General features: G+C 41.6%; 1 protein-coding gene across 1 annotated transcript in view; it reads left to right on the forward strand.

Moving 5' to 3' along the window:
* Positions 1-11781: 11781 nt before the first annotated feature.
* Positions 11782-20896, forward strand: part of SCRN1 (secernin 1) — a 66443-nt gene continuing 57328 nt past the window's right edge. Inside the window, exon 1 of the mRNA XM_012447765.2 lies at positions 11782-11940. The gene's annotated coding sequence lies outside the window, so the exon portion shown is untranslated. The remainder of the gene's footprint in view (positions 11941-20896) is intronic.

A 20896-nucleotide genomic window follows, 5' to 3' on the forward strand; every position in this document is an offset into this window, starting at 1 on the left:
ATTTATTTATGCATAACCTTTGTGTTATCCTGACAACAACATATAATAAACATCTATATTACCTCTATACTTAATTTCCTTGCTTGTCTCTGACATCTTGAGAGACGGGGCTATGATGTTCCTTTTTTATTCTTGTAGCAATAGTGCAATTTTTGGCACATGTGTCAGATAAGTGTTTCTTACTAGTATGTTCAAGAGGTTCTACAAACAGACTATGCATTTGTATTTCTTAAAATAATGGGTTTAGTTGGGTCTACACCAGGACATTTGGTTCCTTAGAGGCAATAAGATTTGTGCTCCTAGACTTTCACATCTGCCTATGAAGGACAACTGCTATGGGACTTGCTGCTCTATTGTGAACAACTAGAAAACTGAGCAAAATGCATGAAACACATGTTGCGGGAGGGACCCCAAGGGGAGATAATTGAATCATGGGGGCCAGCCTTTCCTGTGATATTCTCATGATAGTGGATAAGCCTCATGACATCTGATGGGTTTGTCAGGGGTTTCCACTTTCGTTTCTTCCTCATTCTTCTCTGGCTGCCACCATATAAGAAGTGCCTGTCACCTCCCGCCATGATTCTGAGGCCTCCTAGGCCATGTAGAACTGTAAGTCCAATTAAACCTCTTTTCTTCCCAGTTTTGGGTACGTCTTTATCGACATCATGGAAACAAACTAATAAAGTAAATTAGTACCTGTAGAGTTGGGCACTGCTGAAAAGATACCTGAAAATGTGGAAGTGACTTTGGAACTGGGTAACAGGCAGAGGTTGGAACAGTTTGGAGGGCTCAGAAGGACAGGAAAATATGGGAAGGTTTGGAATCTCCTAGAGGCTTGTTGAATGGCTTTAACAAAATGCTGATAGTGTTATGAACAAGGTCCTGGCTGAGGTGGTCTCAGACGGAGATGAGGGACTTGTTAGGAACTGCAGCAAAGGTGACTCTTGTTATGTTTTAGCAAAGATACTGGTGGCATTTTGCCCCTGCCCTAGATATCTGTGGAACTTTGAACTTGAGAGATGAATTAGGGTATCTGAAAAAAGAAATTTGTAAGCAGCAAAGCATTCAAAAGGTACTTGGGTGCTCTTAAAAGCATTCTGTTTTAAAAGGGAAATAGAGCATGAAAGTTCAGAAAATTTGCAGCCTGACAAAGCAGTAGAAAAGAAAAACCCATTTTCTGAGAAGAAATTCAAGCTGGCTGCCGAAATTTGCATAAGTAGCAATGAGCCTAATGTTAATCCCCAATACCATGGGGAAAATGTCTCAAGGGCACGTCAGATACCTTCATGGCAGCCCCTCCTATCACAGGCCTGGAGGCCTAGAAGGAAAAAGTGGTTTTGTGGTCCTGGTCCAAGGTCCCCGTGCTGTGTGTAGCCTAGAGACTTGATGCTCTGTGTCCCAGCCACTCCAGCCATGGCTGAAAGGGGCCAATGTATGGCTCAGGCTGTGGCTACAGAGGGTGGAAGCCCCAAGCTTTGGCAGCTTCCACATCATGTTGAGTGTGTGGCCACACAGACATCAAGAATTGAGGTTTGGGAACCTCCACCTAAGATTTCAGAAGATGTATGGAAATGCCTGGATGCCTAGGCAAAAGTTTGCTGCAAGTGCAGGACCTTCATGGAGAACCTCTGCTAGGGCAGTGCAGAAGGGAAATCTGGAGTCAGAGCCCCCACACAGAGTCCCTACTGGGGCACTGCCTAGTGGAGCTGTGAGAAGAGGGCCATCATCCTCCAGACCCCAGAATGGTAGATCCATTGACAGCTTGCACCATGCGCCTGGAAAAGACACAGACACTCAATGCTAGCCTGTGAAAGCAACCAGGAGGGAGGCTGTACCCTGCAAAGCTACAGGGATGAAGCTACCCAAGACCACGGAAACCCACCTCTTACATGACCTGGATGTGAGACATAGAGTCGAAGGAGATCATCTTTGAGCTTTAAAATTTGACTGCCTCACTGGATTTTGGACTTGCATGGCCCCTGTAACCCCTTTGTTTTGAACAATGTCTCCCATTTGGAATGGCTGTATTTACCCAATACCTGTACCTCCATTGTATCTAGGAAGTAATAAGCTTGCTTTTGAATTTACAGGCTCATAGGCAGAAGGGACTTGCCTTGTCTCAGAAGAGACTTTGGACTGTAGACTTTTGGGTTGATGCTGAAAGGAGTTAAGACGTTGGTGGACTGTTGGGCAAACACGATTAGTTTGGAAATGTGAGGACATGAGATTTGGAGGGGCCAGGGGTAGAATGATATGGTTTGCCCAAATCTCAACATCTCCCAGAATTCCCATGTGTTGTGGGAGGGACCGAGGGGGAGGTATTAAATCATGGGAGCCAGTCTTTTTCCATGCTATTCTCACGATAGTGAATAAGTCTCATGAGATCCGATGGGTTCAACATTTTTGCTTTTGCTTCTTCTTCATCTTCTCTTGCTGCTGCCATGTAAGAAGTGTCTTTTGCCTCCCACCATGATTCTGAGGCTTCCTCAGCCACATGGACATATAAGTCCAGTTAAACCTCTTTTCCTTCCCAGTTTTGGGTATGTCTTTATCAGCAGCATGAAAACGAACTCATACAGACACAAAACAAAGCCTTGTTGACTTGCAAAGTTGAAGAAACAGAGAAAAAAGTTCACAGAGGTTAAGACAGCTAGAATTCATAGGGCAGAGCATGGGAGAGAAGAAAACTAAACTGAGAAAGAGCTTCAAACATTTGCATAAGGGTCCCCTTGAGTCATTGACTAAATACAGACCTGTGCATACATGTGGGGAAGCCTGGAGAAGCTCCCCCCAGTGCAATTCGGGAGGGATGGATGACCCAGGAACTGTAAACTAAACAATTCATAGAGTTCCCACAAAACTGAGAGTTATTCAATTCCTACCAGCCAGAATCACCTTACTGATTATGTAGAACATTCATTAGAGACCCAGTGTGGGTCACACCTTAATAATAGAGCTAAAGTAGCCATAGAATTAAAGCCACCCAAGAGTTGTCCTATAACAGTTGATAAATAAGTCTCAAGTAGATCAAGCTGGTTCTTACATAACCGACTTTTAGAACAAGTCCCAACACCAACACTCTTTCAAAACAATACAACAAATAAGTTCCTCACTCAACAACATAAAATTCACAGTCTGGCTTCTGAATTTCTGACTGTCACAGAAACAGGAGACCAATCAGTCAATCATTAACAACAGACTAAAAATGGACGGAAATCATAAAATCAGCATACAGGGTTTTTAAAACAGCTATTAAAATATTATAAATATAATTAGGGATTTAAAAGGAAAATACATACGAGAGCAATGGGTGATATAAAAAGAACCAAACTGAGCTTCAAAAAAAGAAAAATACAGTACTGCTATAAAAATTTCACTGATGATAGCAGATTAGAGGCTGCAGGAGAAAAGATAACTAAATTTGAACAAATACCAAGAGAAATTATTCAAAATAAAGAACAGAGAGCAGGGACTGAAAAGCAGAAGAACAGAAACTCAGTAATGTATGGGACAATATCAAGTAGCGTAACATATGTGTAATATGGGTTCCTGAATTTGTGAGGGGAAGGATAAAATAGTTGAAGAAATATTGGATAAAATAGTTGAAGAAATAATGGCCAAAAATGTAAGGGGAATGATAAACCTATAGATCCAAGGCACTCAATAAACCCTAGGTGGGATAAACACAGAAAAGAACATACCAAGATACGTCATAATCATATTCCTTAAAGCCTGCGATAAAGAGAAAAATCTTAAAAGAAGCCATAGGAAAGCCAGGCATGGTGGTTCATGCCTGTAATCCCAGCACTTTGGGAGGCCAAGGCGGGCAGATCATGAGGCCAGGAGTTCAAGACCAGCCTGACCAACATGGTGAAACCTTGTCTCTACTAAAAATACAAAAATTAGCCAGGCATGGTGGCATGTACCTGTAATCCCAGCTACTCATGAGGCTGAGGCAGGAGAATCGCTTGAACCTGGGAGGCAGAAGTTGCAGTGAGCTGAGATTGTGCCACTGCACTCCAGCCTGGGCAACAGTGAGACTCCATCTCAAAACAAACAAACAAACAAAACAGGAAAAATGATATAAGCAGGGGAAGAAAGGTAATCAAACACAAACTTTTCTTCAGAAATTATGTAAGCCTTATGGCAATGTCTTATAAATGGAATGGTTCCTTTAAAGTGCTGAAAGAAAAAATTTCTCAACCAAAAATTACATACTCGGCAAAAATATCTTTCAAAATTGGAAGTGAATCAGTGAAGGGAAGAGACAATCCACTGAATGGGAGAAAATATTTACAAACTATTCATCTGACAAGGGATTAATATTCAGTATATATAAGGAATTCAAATATCTCAGCAGCAAAAAAAACCGCCACACAATCCAATTGAAAAATGAGCAAATAATATGAATAGACATTTTTCAAAAGAAGACATGCAAATGGTCAATAAGTGTATGAAAATATGTTCAACATCGCTAATCATCAGGGAAATGCAAATCAAAAGAACAATGAGGTATCATCTCACTCCCGTTAGAATGGCTAGTATCAAAAAGACAAAAAATAAAAAATGCAGGCTGAAATGCAGAGAAAAGGGAACTCTTCTATACTGTTGATAAGAATGGAAATTAGTATAGCCATTATGGAGAAGAGTATAGAGGTTTCTCAAAAGAACTAAAAAAGAATTACCATATGATCCAGCAATCTCACTACTAGATACATATCCAAATGATTAAATCGGTGTCTCAAAGAGATATCTGCACCCCCAGGTTTATTGCAGTTCTGTTCACAATAGCCAAGATGTAGAATTAACCTAAGTGTCCATTGACAGATTAATGGATAAAGAAAATGTGGTAGGAGCTGTACACAGTGGTAAGACTGAGGTGGGCAGCTCACTTGAGCACAGGAGTTCAAGACCAACCTGGACAACATGGCAAACCCCGTTTCTAAAAAAAAAAAAAAAAAAAATAGAAAAATTAGCCAGGCATGGTGGCACATGCCTTTAGTCCCAGCTACTAGGGAGGCTGCAGTAGCAGGATCACTTGAACCTGGGAGGCTCAGGCTGCAGTGAATCGTGAATGTACCACTGTATTCCACCTGGGCAACAGAGCAAGACCCAGTCTCAAAAACAAAAAATTATTGGTTGCAGGAGGCTATCCTTTGCACTGTAGAATATTCAACGCATTCTTGGCCTTTATACACTAGATGCTAGTAGAGACATCCCCCAGCTCTGCCACTGTGACAACGAAAAATGTCTCCAGACATTGCCAAATGTTCCCTGGGTACAAAATTGCCCCTATTTGGGAAACACTGATTAAAACACTCCAATTAAAAGAGTAAAGAATGTCATATTGAATGAAAAGCAAGATCCAATTATATTCTATCTACAAAATCCCACTATAAAGACATGCACAGGTTAAAAGTAAAAGGATGAAAAAATGTACTATGTAACCACTAATCGGGAGGTGACTTTGTTAGTATTAGACTAAGTAGACTCCAGCACAATAAATATTACCAGAGAGAAAAAAGAGACATTTTAAAATAATTCATTGCAATCCTAAGTATGTATGTACCTCATAACAGATCCTCAAAATACAAGATGCAAAAATCGCCAGAATTAAAAGAAATAGCAAGATCCACAAATACAGTTCAAGGCTACAGCAATCCTCTCTTAGTAACTGATAAAACAAATAAGGAAAAAAATCTATAAGGAATAGAAGACTTGAACAATGCTATCAACCAACTTGATCGAATTGATTTTTATAAAACATTACCCTCAACAACAGCAGAATGCACATCTTTTTCACACACACATGGAAAATTCACCAAGATGGTCCATAGCTGGGCCATAAAACAAAAATAAATACCCATGGGGAAAAGAAATATGAGAACTTAGAAAATATGCGAATGAAAATATAACATGTGGTATGATGAAAATGGCTTTCTAAAAGATATCTATGTCCTTAGCCGGGTGTGGTGGCGCGCACCTGTAGTCCCAGTTACTCGGGAGGCTGAGGCAGAAGTATCACTTCAACCTGGAAGGTGGAGGTTGCAGTGAGCCGAGATCGTGCCATTGCACTCCAGCCTGGGCGACAGAGAGAGACTCCGCCTCAAAAAAAAAAAAAAAATCTATGTCCTAATTCCTGAAACCTGTGATGTTATCTTTATGGCAATAAAAAGGACTTTATGGATATGATGAAGTTAAGGATCTTGAGATGGGAAGATCATCCTAGATTGGTTCCTTAATGAAATCATATGTATTTTTATGAGGGAGGCACAGGAAGATTTGATCACAGAGAGGAGAAAGCTATGTGAAGACAGAACAGAAAGAGAGATTGGAAGATGCTGGCCTAGAAGATTGCAGTGATGTGGCTACAAGCCAAGGAATGCTGGCAGCCACCAAATGCTGACAGAGGCAAGGAACAGATTCTCCCCTAGAGCCTCTGGATGGTGCCAGATCCTGTCAATACCTTGAATCTATCCCAGTAATACTGATTTCAGACATCTGGCCTCCAGCACTGTGAGGAAACGTGAGATTGCCAAGATCACAGCATTGTACTCCAGCTTGAGCACCAAGAGAGAAACTCTGTCTCAAAAAAAAAAAAAAAAGAAGAAAAGAAAAGAAAAGAAAGATCTAAAAATGTATTTGTAGTCGATGTGATTGAGTACCGAGAAATTCTAATGAATGATGAAAAAGTTAACAGAATGTAAAAGTGTATTTAGTAAAGTTACAGAATACAAGGTCCATATACAAAAATCAATAAATATTTTAATATTCTAGCAATGAACTACTGAAAAATAAAATTTAAAATGATTAGTTACAATAACATCCAAAACATGAAATAACTATTAAACAAAATACGTTCATGACTTTTATGCTGAAAAAATATATATATTTTTTAAGATGGAGTCTTGCTCTGTCACCAGGCTGGAGGGCAGTGGCTAGATCTCGGGTCATTACAATCTCCACCTTCTGGGTTCAAGTGATTCTCCTGCCTCAGCTTCCTGAGTAGCAGGGATTACAAGCATGTGTCACCACACCAAGATAATTTTTGCATTTTTAGTAGAGATGGGGTTTCACTATGTTGGCCAGGATGGTCTTGATCTCCTGACCTTGTGATCCGCCTGCCTCAGCCTCCCAAAGCGCTGGGGTTACAGGTGTGAACCACTGTGCCTGGCTGTATGCTGAAAACTATTAATATTTGCTGAGAAAATTTACAGACAGCCTAAACAAAATGGAGAAATATACCATGTTCATAGATTGGAAAACTCAGTATTATTAAGATATAAATTCTTCTCAAATTGGTCTATAGATTCAATGTGATTCCATTCAGCATTTTGTATAGGAATTGGCAAGCTGATTCTAAAATTTATAACCAAGTGCAGAGTACCTTGAATACCCAAAACAGCTCTGAAAAGAACAAAGTTGGAAGCTTTAAGCTGCCTGACTTCAAGACTTAATATAAATCTACAGTAATCAAGAAAGTATAGTATTGGCATAAGAATAAATATATAGTCCAATAGAATGGAAGAGAGAGTTGAGAAATAGACCTACATTTACATGGTCAATTGACTTTTGTCAATAGTAAGATAAATTCTGGGGGAAAACAAATGGTGCTAGAACAATTGAATAGTCACGGAAATAAACAAACTTGGAATTTTAACTCCCCTTACACAAAAATTTACTTGAAATGGACTATGGTCTTAACATAAGAGCCAAAACACTATAAACCTCTGGATGCAAACATAGAAGAAAATCTTTGCAACCTTGAAGTAGGCAAAATTTCTTAGGACATAAAAAGTATTAACTATGAAAGAAAAATTATTGATAAATTGAGCATCATCAAAATTAAAATATTCTTTTCAAAAGACACCACTAATAAAATGAGAAAATGAGACATATACTGAAAGAATATATTTGTAATATATAAACATAATACAGAACTTGCATCCAGATCCAGGTATAAGAATTCTTAAAATGTAATAATACTAATTAAAAATACAAAATTTTTAAACAGGCAAGACTTAAACACTTTCCAAAAGAAGATATATGAGTGGCTAATAAGTATAGGAAAAGATGCTCACCATCATTAATCAGCAAAAAAATGTAAATTAAAACCACCAGGAGATGCCAGTACCCATTTTTAAAACAGTAATGGCAAAAACTGCAATTACTTTTGCACCAACCTAATGTTTACCCAAGATAAATGAAAATCTACCCTCACATAAAACTTGTAGATAAATATTACTAGCAGCTTTATTCATAATTGTTCCAAACTGAAAACACCAATAGTATCTATGGTCATCAATGAGTGTACCCTCCAGACGTGTTCAGCAGACAGACTCTAGTGATTATCTCCTCTGCCTCAGCTGCAGAGAGAAATCTATGTAGAGGCCATGTTGTTCTCAGGGCAGCCTACTTCTTCCTATTTGTTGAGGAAGGAGGGGGTATAAAGGCCTGGCTTTTGAGCTCTATGCAGGATATTCTGATGGGCAATATTTGCTCTAGAGCTCCATGCCTGGTTGACTGACACTTTGTTGGGCTGCACTTCAGTTCAAATTCTTCTTCTGCTTTGTTCTGTTTCCACTCCCTTCTTTTCACATATGTTAATCTCTATGAAGCCCTTATCATTAAAACACCATTTCACTGCCTGCTTCTGGAAAGTGCACTCTATGATGGAGACCCAGCCTAAACTGGCCTTCCATTAGCATGGCCACTTTCCATTGGTGTTAAGTCATCTTCTTCTAGTCTAGGCCAACTGATCACTCATGTTCATAATGAACTAAAAACTATGACAGTACTTAATAGAAATCCCAATTGGGAGGGGCCTGGGAGGATATATGAAGAAATACAGCTCTGACACTTCAGACCTGCCAGGAATCAATATTTTATGGCTTTCTCAGTAAACTTATTTTTATTTTACTGTTTGTAAATAAAGCCAGAAGTTTTTCCATTGTGCTTTTTCTCTAGAGAGAGATTTTATGAGTATTTCTATATGGCAATACATAGAAACTGAAATTACCATTTTACCCCCTCCCTGTTTTTGTCCTGGAAAAACAGAAGTCTTTGCCTGTTTCTGTAGGAAAAAAGGAAATCTGGCATACTTTTCTTTCTTAGCTCTTAAGTCTCTGAATATGACTAGATGGAATATAAATGACTGTGTAACCTGCTTGCAATTTTTTTTCTTGCGACCTAGCTCACAGAAATCTTATAATTTACTGAAAGTTAAACCTCACATCATTGACAGAGGCTAATGATTAAAGCTCTTATTGATATTTCTTAGTGTTCTCCACATTTGTAGGACGGTTCTGTTCTCTAATTTCTATGTATATGGCTCAAATAACAGTAGGGACTGTCTCTTGGATACAAAGCAGAGACAAAATAAATGTATTGGTGCTGTTTAATAAGTGTTCAGATACCATGTAATAAGCTTCTCCATGCACACCCTGGGGAAAGTAGGTGTCTCTCAATCTCCATGTGTTCCTGGGCTCCTGGCCTCATAGCCACTGTGGCTGTGTAGGGACATACCAACAGGCTTCAAAGATTTCAGGCCAGGCAGGTAGGTTTGCAGTATCCTATATCTGTGTACTGAGGGTATGGCTGCCTCCAAGGAGCAGCGTGGGGTGGAAGGGACATCCTTTACACAAGAAATGACATATACTGGCTACAGTAAGGCATAGAATTGCATTTGACTTTCTAGTAGTGGTGTGCCCTTAAACTAGACATCTAAAACTGACTCTGGCTAGACACAGTAGCTCACATCTGTAATCTCCACACTTTAGGAGGCTGAGGCAGGAGGATCACTTGAGTCCAGGAGCTCGAAACCAACCTGGGCAACATAGTGAGACCCCATTTCTACAAAAATATTTTAAAAAGTAGCTAGGTGTGGTGGCACATGCCTGTAGTCCCATCTACTCAGGAGGCTGAGGTGGGAGGATCACTTGAGCCCAGGAGATTGAGGCTGCAGTGAGCCACTGCCCTTCAGCCTAGGTGACAGAGCAAGACTCCATCTCAAAACAAACAAAAAAATAAAATAGTGACTCTCAGACTTTTTTATTTTAAGTTCTGGGGTATATGTGCAAGGTGTGCAGGTTTGTTACATAGTTAAATGTGTGCCACGGAGGTTTGCTGCACCTGTCAACCCATCACTTAGGTATTAAGCCCAGCATGCATTAGATTTTTTTCCTAATGCTCTCCCTCCCACCACCACGGACTTTCAGACTTTAATGTGCAAGAGAAACAACTAGGAAGCTTGACAAAATGCAGGTTCACTGGCTCCAGACCCAGAGACTCTGAATTCCATAGATCTGGGATGGGACCCAGGAATAAGCCAGCTAGGAATTTCTAATATTGATTATTTAGACTCACTGGCTACGGTTTATTTGGCTGGACTAAATCAACAATAAAGTACCTTTGTGCTCCAAGAGTCTCTGAACCAATGATCTATTCTGCAGTACCTACAACAACTTCCTCAGTCCTTTGCCACTATCCGTTCACTCATGTGGCAGACTGTAAGCACAGGCACAACATTCAAAAGGCATGGAAAAAAGTCCCCTTCTCTCCCCAGTACCCAGTCACCCAGTTCTGCTTCCTGGTGGCATCTACTATTACAGTTTCTTACGTACTTTTCCAAAGATATTCTATGCATTTACAAAAATAAGTACAGACATATATATTTTTTCTTCCCACAAATAACACACAAAATGCTCTGCACCTAGCTTTTTATTTTTCTTTCAGTTAGTATAGGTTGGAAATATTTTTGTATTAGCACATAAATATCATCTTTTTTTTAGGAAGCCGGATAGTAGAAGTGGGCAGATTGCCTGAGCTCAGGAGTTTGAGACCAGCCTGGGCAGCCTGGTGAAACACCCTCTCTACTAAAAATCCAGAAAATTAGCCGGGCGTGGTGGTGTGGGCCTGCAGTCTCAGCTATTTGGGAGGATGAGGCAGGAGAATCGCTTGAACCCGGGAGAAGAAAGTTGCAGTGAGCCAAGATTCTGCCACTGCATTCCAGCCTGGGCGACACAGCAAGACTCGAAATGTTTTGATTTTTTGGTGGAAGATGCTACTCCATATATTTGATTTGCAGTTAAGTGAGCTTGACTATATTTTCATGTGCTAGGGTAATATTGCATTTAATTTCCTTTAATCTATCTCTTCATTTCTTTTGAGATAGTCTTTTCTTATTTTTTTTATAAAGTTTCTGCTGGCATCAACACACATACACACAGACACACACACACACACACGTCCCTGTCCATAAATTTATTAACCCCGATATGGAATCTTGGCTTTGCTACGTGCTATGTGCTTTGTGACCTTGGGCAAGTTACCTGGGATAGGGTCTGGCTTATCAACAGGGTACAGGACGACACTTTTAAAACCAGGGACTCGACTTGGACGTGAGAGTCAACAGGGTACAGGACACATTTCTCCGCGGGAAAATCTTCCTTGGGCGCTGAGGCCCGGACGTCGGGAAGAGGCGCCGGGAGGAAGCTGGGCCTGGCTCCTCAAAGCCCGGGTTCTCCCTTTTGAGAGCTACAATCAAGAAAGAAAAATCTAGCAAAGAGGGGGCACTTTCTGCGGCGAGATCCGCCCTCTCCGCCGCTCCTCCCGCTCCCAGGCGCCCTCCCTACCCAGCGGAACGCTGCGCCGCGGCCCCGGCAGCCACACGCGCGGGGTGTGGCAAGGCCTGGGGGGCAGGGGTGGGAGAGGCGGAGGGTGGGCCCTGCGGTCACGTGAGCCAGGCCAGCTGTTCCGGGGGGCGGCGGGCCCGCGCTCCGGGAGTCTGGGGAGGGGGAAGCGCCCGGCGGCCGCCTCCGCCACTGCAGCTGCGCCCTCGATGTCACCGCAGTAATCCGGCCCCGGCAGCACCCGCACCCTCGGCGGCCGCAGCCTCAGCACCGTAGAGCGGAGCCCGGAGCCTGGAGCCCGGCGCCCCAGGTGAGCCGCGGCCGTGAGCGCAGGGCGTTTGTAGGGCTGCTTCCCCGGCGGGTTTCACCCACACCCGCCATCGCCACCTCCCGCTCTCCCTCCGAACCCGCGGATAGCGCTACCCCAGGCCGATTCTCCCCACCCCCCGGTGCTGGCTGGGGCGGGCTGGGGGTCAGAGGAGAGGTGGCCTCGGCCTGGGGCTGGGGTGACTCGGACTCGGGGGCTGCAAGGGTGCAGGAGAGGGATGCCCGCCCCGGGCTCCCACACCGCAGCCGGGTTCCCCGCTCTCCACACCTCAACCCCATCCTTCCCCCCGCATCCCTGGAACTCCTGTAGCCCCCCGAGGCTGCTCTTCCTGGGTTTCTTTTTCCTGGCAGCCAGTCTGCTTCCTGCTGGGGTGCGCCCGTGCGTCCCTTGCCCACCACCTTCGGGTCCGGGGCGAGCCGGGCACCTTCCCCGAGGTGCCGCACCTGCCGCGCGGGCGGGCGCCGCGAACATGGCTGCCCGGAGACGCCCGCCACCCTCGGCCCGGTTTTGCCCGCGCGTCCACCTCTCCCGCGGCCGCCGTACGGTGTCCCGAGGCTGCCCTCCCCGCGAGGCCGACGCTCGCGGGCAGCCGCTGGATTTTCCGCGGGCCGCTCGTGAGACTTGACACAACTTCCCCTGAGCCGCACCCGAGCGTTCGCGGGGCGCCGGGCGGGGCAGCTGAGAGGCCCTCGCGGGTTCCTGAGGTGGGGATCGCCCCCCTCGGTCGGCCTCGGCCTCCTCAGCTCGCTAGCTTGGCTGTTGAGGCGTCGAGTATTTGGCGACCTCACTCGCGAGGGCCGCGACGAAGGTGGTCTTCAAGGCAGGAGGGGCGCTTGAACTTTTCAGAGAATTGACGACAACTCGGATTTGGGAATAAAAATGTCCGAGAAAACATCGAAGGAAACTCATCTGCCTTGACTCAAAGCTGACCTTGTTGGGTTCTGTTAAATAACGTGGCTTTTCTGGATTTTCTGTGATTCTAGCTTGCAAGAGACTTGACTTACACTCGCGTCCGTCAGCCCGGTGGGGTGTGTGTGGGTGTGTGTGTGACTGACACTCGCGTCCGGCAGCCTGGTGGGGTGTGTGTGTGTTGTGTTTCCGAGCCTGGCTAGAAGATGCATCTGTTGCAGAGGAAACCTATGCTAATTCAAAATGGCAGCATGAAAAAATCAGGCCAGGCGGAAGCAGCACAGGCCACAACCATCAGCTACCCCTTGACTTAAGTCTCAGTGAGGGAATTAGTAGGAGTCAAGGCTCATCCGGGTACGGAGTAGGGAGTAATTTTTGGAGCTGGTTAGATTTTAGGGTGCTGCAGGGCCCTGGGGCATGTTAAGTGGGAAGTTTGGAGAGCTGTAATTATTTTTCCTAACTTATCAAAAGCTGATACAAAACCTAGTTAAAAGTCTATGGTTTTGATCAGATTTTCTCCAGGCTCAACTGAAGTTGACTCTATGGCTGCTGATACCTTTTTGATGCACAACCTCGACGTTGTTTGATACCTATAAGCTCTTAAGAGAGATGAGTGCACAGTGTAAAACATCACCCAAGAGCAGTGCACATAACAAATACCAGGTTCTTAGAGCAAGTTTCATTGGAAGAACTCATTTAGTGACACAAGCAAGCATCCAGGCATGAGGAAATGGGAAATTCTTGAAAGGTGACTCATATTAGGAATTTTTTTTTTAACTGCCTTTCTTTCCCTTTTCACTTCTGTGCTGCCAGCCATCTTGTCTTTTGGGAAGGAGGAGATGCGTGAGGAGGCAAATGCTTCAGGGATGATGGAATAGAGGAGGATGAGATAAGGTCGGGGTGGGCAGAACTAGAGGCAGCCTGAAGGAGCATACTGTGAACCCCCTTTTTACAGCAGGAAGGCTGAGGCCAGCGGGGCGAATGGACGACAAGGTCATGTAGCTAGCTGGCTGGCAACTGGCAGTGAGGACCCAAATCCAGGTCTCATTACTCCCCAGGGTTCCACATGCTACCTTTTAGAGCCTGGGGGAGAAGAGCAAGTCTGTCATCATTAGGAAGGCAAACACTTCAAGCAATGGGAAACCAAACCGTAATATGAATTATAAAGTCTATAGGTGTTTAAAGTCAGTGACAACACTTAATTTCCTAATTCAAGACGTTTAACTTCTTAAGCTTTACCTATCTCATGTTCACATTTTCCAGTGGTGAGACTGCTTCTATAGTTAAGAACCAAAAACATTATTTTAGTAAAGTCTTTGAGGCAAGAAGTACATTCTTTGGTTAAAAATTTAGTTGCTTTAGTTTGTGGAAGACCATCAGGCCAGTTTCTTTTGAAAAGGAACCAAAGTGGGCCATGTATTTCACTTCTTTTTGACTGTTTCTAATTTTAAGTAAAAGTAAATAACAAGCCTATTTTAAACATAATTTTGAAGCAGCAAAGACAGAGGCTTTTCCTATAATATGCATTTGACTTTTCTGAGTCATGAGTCAGTGATCTTAAATCTACTAAAGCAGAGCTAGAAATTGTGGATGGGTTAGTGCTTGCGCGGAGGGTGAAGATATGGAAAATGTTTCTTCTGGGCATCTGAACCTTCACAGCCAGTGATGCGCAGAGAGAGAAGCTGGCAGGAGGCAGGAATAGGGAGAATGTCTTGAGGCAGTGGAGCAGATAGGAGCTAGATATGAATATATATGTCAAAGTGAAGACAGATGCTGATGCTACATGTGCCATTTAGAAAAATAGCTTGCATTAGAGAATGAATGTGAAGATATGCCAAGGATATTTAAAATAAAAAATTATAAAAATAAAGAAATGCATACAATTTGTGTCTGTTGAAGAATAATAAGAATACAGATAAGCAAAAGTTATTTTTTAAATCCATTTTCATTAGAGAGTCTAGGTCTGTGCTGTCTCATCTGGCAGCCACCAGCTCATGTGGCTATTGAGCGCTTGAAATGTGGCTAGTTTGTATTGAGATATGTTGAGTGTAAAATACACAATTTCAAAAATGTAGTATGAAGAAAAAATTTAAAATATCTCATTAATAGTTTTATATTGATTTTATATTGAAGTAATATGTTGGATATATTGGGTAAACTATATTATTAAAAATAGTTTGACCAGTTTCTCTTTACTTTTAAAAACGTGGTTACTAGAAAATATAAAATTGCAAATATGGTTTGCATCTGTCTTGCATTATATTTCTTTCTTTCTTTTTTTTTTTTGAGACAGGGCTTCCCTCTGTCACCTAGGCTGGAGTGCAGTGGCACAATCTTGGCTCACTGCAATCTCCACCTTCTGGGTTCAAGTGATTCTCTTGCCTCAGCCTCTGGAGTAGCTTGGATTACAGGCACATACCACCACGGTCTGTCTAATATTTAGTAGAGATGGGATTTCACCATATTGGTTGAGCTGGTCTCAAACTCCGGACCTCAGGTGATCTGCCTGCCTCGGCTCCCAAGGTGCTGGGATTACAGGTGTGAGCCACTGCAATCAGTCCTTGCATTATATTTCTTTCTTTCTTTCTTTTTTTTTTTTTCTTTGAGACGGAGTTTTGCTTTTGTTACCCAGGCTGGAGTGCAATGGTGCGATCTCGGCTCACTGCAACCTCCGCCTCCTGGGTTTAGGCAATTCTCCTGCCTCAGCCTCCTGAGCAGCTGGGACTACAGGCACGCGCCACTGTGCCCAGCTAATTTTTTGTATTTTTAGTAGAGACGGGGTTTCACCATGTTGACCGGGATGGTCTCTATCTCTTGACCTCGTGATCCACCCGCCTCGGCCTCCCAAAGTGCTGGGACTACAGGCGTGAGCCACCGCGCCCAGCCTCCTTGCATTATATTTCTAGTGGTTTTTAAACAGGTGCTGGAGGGTGACTGAGCTCATGATGCTGTTTGTAGAACTGGATATGTAAGGAGAAGCTTGAACAGAAACTGGAAAGGGGACAGGATGGATGGAGAAGGACTATAAGAAGTGAGTGATCAGGGAAACTGTAAAGGGAGAGAAGGAGTATGTGGTGGCCTGGGACTGCTGATTATGAGACTATGAAGCAGAGTAAGCAGACTGTGCAGTGATCCAGGACTTGGGGACAGTGAAGGGTCAGGGCCTATGGTGGTAGGACTTTAGCTAGGATGGAGAAATGGCATGGCTGATGCAACTGCACAGTGCTTGGAAACTTCCCCATTCTGACATGTCTGTGTTCACACATCGAAATGAGATGAATGCATCCCAGTACAGAGAGAGGGCCCTGGTTGCAATTTAGGTGACCTGGGACCTAGCTCTGGTCCCTTCTCTAATTAGGAGTTTAGCCTTGAGCACACCACTTATCAGTCTCCTTCCTTTTAAAATGGGATGAATAAGAGCTGTCCACCAACTTCACTGGTCATATTTAATTTGTTAGATTTGGCCAAATTACCCAAAGTTAACTTTCCCCACCCAAGTCAAGACTGGATACTATCAAAGTTTTAAATCTTTGTTTGCCTTATATATTTAAATGGAACCTTATTTTAATTTGTAATTCTTTAATTGTGAGTGAGAGAAATGTTTTCTAGTAACTGTTTTGGCTACTTATATTTATTCTTTGAACTGGTGGTTATATATTTTGCATATTTTTCCTTTGAGGCAGCCATCTTTTTCTTATTGGTAGGTAAGAGCTCTTTATATATTAAAGGAAATGATCTCTTTTTCATGTATGATGCAAATGTATTTCCTAGTTTCTCATTACAAAATTTTTTTTTTTTTTTTGAGACGGAGTTTCGCTCTTGTTACCCAGGCTGGAGTGCAATGGCGTGATCTCGGCTCACCACAACCTCCGCCTCCTGGGTTCAGGCAATTCTCCTGCCTCAGCCTCCTGAGTAGCTGGGATTACAGGTGCGCGCCACCATGCCCAGCTAAGTTTTTGTATTTTTAGTAGAGACGGGGTTTCACCATGTTGACCAGGATGATCTCGATCTCTTGACTAAAAATTTTAAGTTATTTTATAATCAAGTCTATAATATTTAACTTTAATTTTGAGTTTATGTTTTTGCTTGCTAATGTTATTTTAAAAATTTATCAGTATGATTTGTGTTTTTGTGGTTTTAATTGTAAAAATTTAAAATTTAAAGTTGCAATAATTTATTTTGGTTTAGGAGTGAATTGGGGATCTCAAAAGATTTCTTTTTTCTCTGTTGCTTAGGCTGGAGTGCAGTGGTGCAATCCCAGCTCACTGCAACCTCCATCTCCTGAGTTGAAGCAATTCTTGTGCCTCAGCCTCCTGAGTAGCTGGGATTATAGGTGTGTATCACAACACCCGGCTGATTTTTGTATTTTTAGTAGAGGCAGGGTTATGCCATGTTAGCCAGGCCAGTTTTGAACTTCTGGCCTCAAGTGATCCACCCACCTAGGACTCCCAAAATGCTGGGATTACGGGCATGAACCACTGTGCCTGGCCAGTCTCAACCTATTTCTTTCTTCCTTTCTTCATCCTGTTATAGTCAGTTATTCTGGCAATACTTATTGTCTAATACTTCTTTGATCTCAGTTTCAAATTCAGTCTTCATCATATGCTAATTTCCTACATTATAAGCTATATTTCAGGATTCTCTACCTTTGATTCCATCGGTAACAAACTATCTTAATACTGGAACTTTATAATATAGTTTATTTCTATGCAAGTCTAGTATTTCCTCATTAATTTTCATTTCTGGAACTTGGCTAATCCCACATATACTTTGCAGATGGACCTCAAGATCATTTTTGTCAGATTTTCTCCACAAGTCCTATTTATATGTTGATAGCTATCATATTGACTGCACAGATTAATTTAGGGAGGGCTGACTTTTTTACGTAACACTGAATCTTTCAAAGAGCAGAAACATTCTCTGTTCTTTACATCTTCTCCCTTGTCACCAAGACTTTGTGCCTATCCTGTACTAGGTGACAGGCATGTCCTTTCCCTCCATTCTTTGCCTCCTTTCTATGCTCACTTCCATACCTGCCCCCAATCTGAGTCTTCTATGGAATGTTCTTCTCAACATCTCTTAGGGATGGTTATGAAGCTCTGGTAGGTGGAAGGGATGGCTAAGACCACATGCTCTCATTTTTGTGACACGAGAGGTTCTTTAGGTAAGAAGTGATGTATGTGTTAGTCACCTCTACCTGTCCTCCCTTCCTCAGGAGCTCCCAGTGTCATCAGGGCCCCCACCCAATCTTGGATGGGGCTGAAGGGAACTGGGTGGAATGTCAGTTCACTCAGCCAGGCTAGTAGGTAGGGAGCCTGGGGCCTCTCAACTTGAACTTCACCTGAAGCTGGGAGAAAGAGCTTGAGATGGTTCATGATCTCATCTTCCGTTCTTAATGATTATGTATTTAACCTAAATCCTCCAGTGCTTAGTTTACTCCCCTGTAAGCCAGTCATCCTTGAAAGCTCTTATAAGCATTTCTGATCAATGTCCTAAATTGGGTTACTACCTTTCTCTCTTGGTTGTGTACATAGACAACTCTGCTTCCAGAGGATAAAAACCTTGAGACGTCTTAGCTCCATTTTCCCTGCAGTTGAATATAGAGCTTGTGGGTGGTTAGGAGCTCAAAATATATGTTGGTAACTCATCTGACTTAAAAATCCTAACTAAAATTATATGGTGATCAAAAGCTTTCCTGAGTATCTTTTCCACCTCTTTAAAGCTTTAGTGTATTTTTTTATTGCGCTTAGCAGTGTCCTAGTGACCTGGAAGAATTAATGAAATGTCTTAAAGTGTTCTTCTTAAGCACTAAAATGATCAGATTTTAGAAAATAATTGAAAGACAAATAAAGCAATATGAGCTTGCTGTAAAAAATTTGTAAAACTATATAACTAGATAAAGTAAAATTTAAAGTTTCTATTTCCATATCCCATCTTTACTCTCACTCTCAACTCTCAGATATTAATCCTTTTGGGTCTTTTAAAATATATCTATCTATACATACATCTATGTGCCTATTTTTCTAACTACCGACCTATACTTATATTTACATAAATGTATATGCATGCATATATAGGTATATATATTTACATAATGTATTCATATCTATGTATACATACTTCCTTTTTGGTAATAAAATGGTTTACATTTGATAATGATAAAACACAACAAATAGCTCTAGAATGAATGGACATTATTAATGGACTTTTACAAAGTAGTTTTAAATTCCATTTTGCTAGATAAAGAGTAACCCTTTGTTTTTGGACCAGCAAGATTTACATCTTATTACCTTATTTCTTCTGTGGAAAATGAATGTTTGGCTAATTTTTTAGTGATGGAAAGTTAAATGGCTAACTTTCATTTTAAGGATGATTGGGAAGACTTTTTAAAGAATCCCCGTTTACAGAATTAACAAGTACATATCAAATCACATTAATGGGAAAAGATCAGAATAAAAAATCCACCGTTTCAATGGGAGAGGAAGACAGATGGTGGGAATAGGAAGGTCATAATTCAAAGCAACCTTGCCAAATTAGTGGACACAATGGCAGCAATATCAAAAATAAGAACAGAAGGAAATGAAAGGACCCTAGATGTGGCTTGCTCAGTACCTCCCAGATATTTCCCACCAAGAAGGCTTTTGGCAGCTAACCACAGCCTGCCTGTTTCAAACACATCCTTCATCATTTATGTCCATCATCTTTACAGTCCTAGAACCCTGTTCTTTAAGATCAAGTTAAGGGAACAAATCTTTCTTGAATGTATCTCTAGTCCAGACACTCTACATATATTGTCTCATTTAATCCTCATAACTGTACATGGTTGACATGGCACCATTTTACAGATAAGGAGCTTAGTAAGTAGAGGAGCATAACCTGGAATCTGGGTCTATCTGACTTTTTAAAAAAGCTATAATATAACCTCTCAGAGTGATTATCCTGACTGCATAGGTCTAGCCTGTAGGGCTAATATTCAAATCATTTTCTTTCTTTCTTTATATTACTATGAAAGAAGGAAAGTTGTTTTCCAACCTACCATGTATAGGAAAACATCTTTCTCACAGTGAACTTGATCTGACTATATTTTTCTAATTTGGCTAGCTTGAGTGAAAATAAACCCTATGTAAGTTATCTGCTTCTTAATGTGTTTAAAAAAATGTATACAAGAATGGATGCCATTCAATTAATTTCTCCTCTTTCCTTCACTTAAAAACACCCCTAAAAGAGTTCTTACATGATAGATGTGCATGAAGACTGCATTTTTAAAAAGTGGGATCATATTTTAAATGCACAGAGGGGTAGAGAGAGAACCACTGGGTATGGTGGAGTTTTTGTAGGTGGTCCTTGAATTCAAGTGTGTCCCAGCATTGAATGTGTACAGCATAAGGCAACGTGTATCTACACTATTATTTTTCAAGTAAGGATTCTATTGTCATTGTGTACATACAGATTCATTAAAGGTGTTACTATATTAATAACATATATTCATTACATATTTTCCCCAGCAAATTACAATGATGATTATGTGGAAATGTTCATGAAATTTTTGACATTACAAAATTGGGACACATCATATAAAAATATTTTGCATTATAGATAAATTCTGAAGTGAATTGAAGAATACTTTTGTAAAATGATAGTTACCTATTAATAAATGTAGTTCTTAAAGTACAACATTCCCCTGAACTCTACATTTCCGTGATTACTAACCTGTCACATGAATCATGACCATATATATATTTTGTTTTAATTCATATTTCTCATTATGACTGTATCTTGCAAATGAGGTGGAATCAGATGTGGCCAAAAGGTAAAATTAGTTCATTTGCCATGGCTGAACTATGGGGTTCTGCCAGAGTCTCTGCCCTATTGCAGGGCCATATTCTTTAGCTGCAATGAATTGGATAACAGATTATCTTGATGCAACTCTTTCTTTTCTTTTTTTAAAAAGTATTTTAATTACAGATTCTACATTTTCATGTAGAAAATTTGAAAATGTCTGACTATATAGAGATTAAGAAATTGCCCA

Source organism: Aotus nancymaae, unplaced genomic scaffold (genome assembly GCF_030222135.1).
Source record: "Aotus nancymaae isolate 86718 unplaced genomic scaffold, 86718_ANA_hifiasm-v0.15.2.pri h1tg000025l, whole genome shotgun sequence".
Lineage (NCBI taxonomy): Eukaryota > Metazoa > Chordata > Mammalia > Primates > Aotidae > Aotus > Aotus nancymaae.